The sequence below is a fragment of the Lytechinus variegatus genome, chromosome 7, assembly GCF_018143015.1.
Source record: "Lytechinus variegatus isolate NC3 chromosome 7, Lvar_3.0, whole genome shotgun sequence".
Classification (NCBI taxonomy): Eukaryota; Metazoa; Echinodermata; class Echinoidea; order Temnopleuroida; family Toxopneustidae; genus Lytechinus; species Lytechinus variegatus.
The window spans coordinates 22,230,531-22,236,184 of NC_054746.1; positions in this window are offsets into that span (position 1 = coordinate 22,230,531).

Genomic DNA, 5,654 nt, shown 5'->3' on the forward strand with positions numbered 1-5,654 from the left:
TATCGTAAATGCTTTCTCGACGTATGTGTGTGCGTACGTGCGCGGCCGGAACATGATTACCCCCGGCTAGGGATTGGATTTTTACATAGCCATTGGCAGCAGGCCATAACTCGTTTTATCGTCTGCTAGGTAATACTTTATTACAATCAAAGTGTCATACTTGACAAACTATTAAAAACATTTCCAAATGAATGTATCTGTAATTCATTTCATGGATGTTCATTCATTCGCAGAAAATATATATTTGTGTAAACATTGTTACGATGGGGTGAGTGAGGGTTCTATGTTGGCCACTATCTGGAACATTCATTCTATTTCAGCAAGGAAGAATCAATGAACGAATCTTTCTGCATAAATCCTACGAACTTGCATGATAATGAAGTATTCCGGTAGCCTTTAGGTTGCTTCGCACTGTTCATCCTCCTCTTAGGGAGATCTTCACCCTCGAGCATTTTAATAGTATCACATATTCACTCTATTATGTAAACATCACAGTATGTGACATTAGGCTATGTTCTTTCTATCACCCCCCCCCCCCCCGACAAGATAATGGGAACCACTCTATATTCTATCCATTAAAATTATGATAACCATCACTCAAAGATGTAAAAAAAATCTTATATAAAGAATAACAATAAATAAAGAAAACCGAGAAAAATAAGGTTATGAAATGTCCCCAAATGTAAATTTCGTTTTATTTCCTTAAAAGAATCATCAGATGAATATATTCTCTCCACAATTGTTATATTGGAATGTTTAGTGATGTAGTGTAACACACAATGGTAAATTTGAAAATAACGAATTAAAATTGTTTGATTTTGGTTTTATCATTCACGATTTGGGATATAGACACTGTTGTTTCTTGATTAATGTTTTATGTATACGATTCATAATCGTGATGATTATAGTCTGTTATGGTTAATCAATGCAGGGATCCATGTTTGGATATAGGCAAAGTCTAATGTGAATCCATGGTGGAGTGGATCCATGGTGAAACCTGCTAAATTAACAAGTCACTGGTGGAAAGTTTATGAAATTCGATTAAAATCATCGCATCAATTCATTTTCAAATGCATCATCACAAACATAATTTAGAACACATATATTTTTTGGGAAAATGTCTAATGCATTCAAAATCATCAGCTTGTAAATCGCGATTACCACGTGACTCTTACCATTACTATTGATCCAGGGCATCGCTACATTCATTCATAAATCAGTTGTCTATGACATCATTACAAGCCAATCAGGTTACACCATTCTTTACCGTCTACTGACGTCACCTTTCTACGTTCTATTCTGTGTAATCAATGGACCTGGGTGATTCGAGCATTGACAGTGCAAAGGCCGAATTCTTTCGCTTTTATCCCAATTCACTAATCGTGCTCATATACGCATACATTCTCCTTTGAAGATTTTAGCGCAATTGCATCGAGAAAAAAGTAAAGCAAAACTATCAATTTACTAACAAAATATAAAATGGATAATTCATACCGTGTAGTATATTCAAAATAATTGAGTAAGATTAAGGATCAGGACAATCGTTTGCGCAAAATTTGCACCGGAAATTGTACCTTAATTTGGTATTCTCCTGATCGTTATTATCGTTAATGTGCTGTTACTGTTGTTTAAACCATTACTATCAATACTTCTGTTTTATATTGTTTTCACTGTAATCATCATCATCATCATCATCATTATTATTATTATCATTATAGTATTCTTGTTATCATTTATTATTCATTATTATCATTTATTATTATTATTATTATTATTATTGTTATTATTATCATTATCATCATCATTATCATTTTTTCATATTACTATTAATATTATTATTGTAGTTACCATTACCATCATCATCATTGTTGCTGTTATCATAATGGCATTGATTAAAAAACACGACAATACCAACATACATTATATCAAAATACATGAAGCAACATAATATATGTATAGGTCTATATTTTCTTATTATGGTGTGATACTAAAAGATTAATGTTAAAGGAAACAAAATTTCAAATTGTTATAACTAAATTTTCCACTTCACATTATCTAGATGTTATTTTACATGTCATGCGCTCTTTACCCTTCCTGCTGATTATTCCACTATTATATTGGCCTATTTGAGTGTTCTCAAAAAACTGAAACTGAAAATCAATTTTCAATGGTAATAAATCACTTTCTTTTCAATGGAAACCATGAGAATCAATGGATCCTGAATGGAAAATAACTGCCAAAAAGACAATTATCGTGTAAACAAATGAAGAGAACACGATGATAATGTTTTTGACATTGAATCAATGGGAGGCAGAGAGAGAGAGAGAGAGAGAGGGGGGGGGGGGGGGATCGAGAGAGATGTGTAACAAAAGGGGAAAAAAAGAAACCTCGGACACCATTAATTGCTTTCAGTGTTTTCTTTCTTGGATTAGGGAATTATAGTACATCCATGCATGCTTAAACACCGAAAATGATACTTCGTTAGTTAAATTGATAATTGAAAAAGAAAAAAAAATATCGGAATATGCCTTGCGTGAGACCATAATTTGTGGGGGGGGGTGGGATCACCCGGTGGGAAAAAAATCGTTTCCTGTAATTATGCGTAGTAGTGTAGATAATAATTTAAGAATGTGTGTTTTGTGTATAATTATTTCTCTCTTTCTTGCCATTAATATCCTATGTAGTTTTAAAGTATGTTTTGATTTCTCATGTTTTAGTATTACCTTTCTTAGTAGCTCATGTGCGTGTGTGTTTTTGTGTATTTAGGTACGTCGTACATTATGTAAGCTATTTCATTACTTCCTCACTCTTCACCTTTTCTTCTCTAGGCTCTCTCTCTCTCCACTTTCATCTTTTCGATATACCTCCTGCCGTTTTTCTTAATTCTATTAAACTTCTGCCCTCTAAACTTTCTTCTCTCAAATTCTGTTCGCTTAAACATGATGTATATGTATGTATTTTATATCTTTGCACTGTACATGTTTCATAGTGATCTATGTCTTAAAAGCTGTGCTTTTTAATAGATCACCTCATGTCTGCATTTTAATTATTGTCAATTAATTGTTACTTCATTGATGACATGTATTATGTTTTGTAGAATTGAAATAAACTTGAACTTGATTAAAGTCCAACAATGCATCCACCGAATTTGTTTAGACAAATATGCTTGAATGCAATATAGGCCATGTATACATGGTGATTCTGAGGGGAAAAATTACATGCTTGAATAAAAATGAATGAATGAAAACTTTTAGTGGATCGGTAATTTCCAAGACTAGTTTCATTTTTTTTTTCAAATTTCCTTTAGGGGCGATGATCAGGGGCGGGGATTAGGGGCGGGGACACTCCCTGTTATTTTGAGGAGTAAAAACAGAAGACTGTAATGTTCTATCGAAAATTTGAATGGATGATATTATTCTGCAATGAAATTTTGATCAGAATGTATTAATGTCGGCGTTGATGAAAAATGAATAAAGATAATCAATCTTGGATTACATTAATCATTCATTTCGATTAGTTTATTAGATTCTAAAGCGATTATGTTACTAAATTTTCTTCTTGAAAGTATGAATTTTCTTGGTCGGGTGCTAGCATACTTTCATGTAGAATAATTGACACTTATTGTCAGGTTGCAAGACCATCCCCTTCAATTGGAAAGATAAATCGCCGCCCCTATAAGGTAGTTTGTTCGAAAGAAGGTCTTTATAGCGGCAACAAACTATAAGCCTTAATCAATAGCGCCACCTAAAGGCCCATCTACTCACATCTGGCCAGCATTATGCAAAATTCTGAGCTGTGTATTGTATTATTGTAATATAGGTCCAGGGGTGGATCCAGGATTTTTCAAAGGGGGGGGGGGCAAATTTTCCGCGGAAAATTTTGACAAGCAAAAATAAAAGGTTTCAACCAAAAATCATGTACATTTTGTCCCAGAAAAAAATTACTAAGCATTAAAAGGTCTTCACTTTCAAAGAGGGGGGGGGGCACACTTCTGTTATAACGGCATTTTACATTACACATTTTGATTTTGTTTCTCAAAGGGGGGGGGGGGTACGGGCCGGCTGTGCCCACCTGGATCCGCCAGTGTTCGCCACTCGATAGTTCAAACCTCACCGATTATGTTAACAAGTAGCGAAACAAGTACTTTCCATTCAGAAAAAAATAGTTTCTCTGTATGAATAAGAGCATAGGCTAATTCATTCTCTGAAATATATCAAAATGTACATTCTAAAATTGTTTATTACACGTAGTCAATGAGAGACCACCCAGATTTTTGGTTAGTTCAATCTTCTTTAGAATAAATGAATATAGACATTTTTATAGTAATTATTACGGAAAATTATCAATTCGTCCACTGCCAACTCGTCCACTTACCACATGGTCTACTTTCATTTAGTCTAATGCCATTCCGTCCAACATTTCGTCTAACAATTTTGGTCCATTAACCATTTTGGTCCAATCATCACTTGATCTAATCATCATTTCGTCTCATAACCAGTTGGTCTAATGTCCATTTCATTTTCATTCATTTTGCACAATTTAACACTTAGTCCAATTAGACCAAATGGTATAATGGACTAAATGGCTATTGGACCAACTAGTTTTAGATGGAATGGCATAAGGCTAAATGAAAGTAGATCATTTGGTGAGAGGACAAACTGATGGTAGACCAAAATTAATGATAGTAGATGAGTTGGCCATTGGACGAATTGGCATTGTACGAATTGGAAATAAACGGTCCTCAACTACTCCATCATTCTGGCCAGCAGCAACATTCTGAGCTGTGTATTAGGTCCATACTAACTCGCCACTCGATACATTCAAACCACACTAATAATTATGCTACTTTCCAGTAAAAAAATCATTCTTTTTAATATATATAAATTTGTACTTGTCTTTTTAATCAGATGTGGAAACAAATTTGAATTTAATTAAACTATACTCGATTGTCGCTTTGAATATAAAACAGAGAAAATCATTCCAAGCATAAAAAAGTTTCATTGAAATCATAAAACTAGCAAAACATGGCATTTACTATTATTATTATTATTTTTATTATTATTATTATTATCATCATCATCATCATCATCATTATCATCATCATCACCATAATCATCATCATCATAATCATCATTATTATTATTATTATTAATATTATTTTTAGTATTATCATCATCATTATTATCACCACTATTATTGTTATCATTATTATTATTACTACCATTAAATTTCCGTTTTATATCACAAAACAATTACAGTGCGTTATATCCACATCCTGCAAATAACGGAATCGATGACGTCACCCCTTATATTCTTCTCTCACTATATTGTGAAAGATTTTTTTAGTGTGACGTGAAACAAAATTCCGCCTTGAATATATACTGAAATACCATTTTTGTTATTGTGATTGTAAAATTTTTCAGATTCCATGTTGTGCATAATGTCATGTGAAAAATAAGCGAAATTCTAAAATATTTCAACTTTTCGGTTTTGCGCCCAATATTGATGATATTCTTCAGTTATATTTTTTATGCTTGTTTGATTTTCATCTCATACGAATCAACTTTCATTGTGATGGATTTCCCCCTTCAAATGAGAATGAAACCATTGGAACAAGTTTTTGTGTGAAAACAGTACAATCAGAGAATGAGATC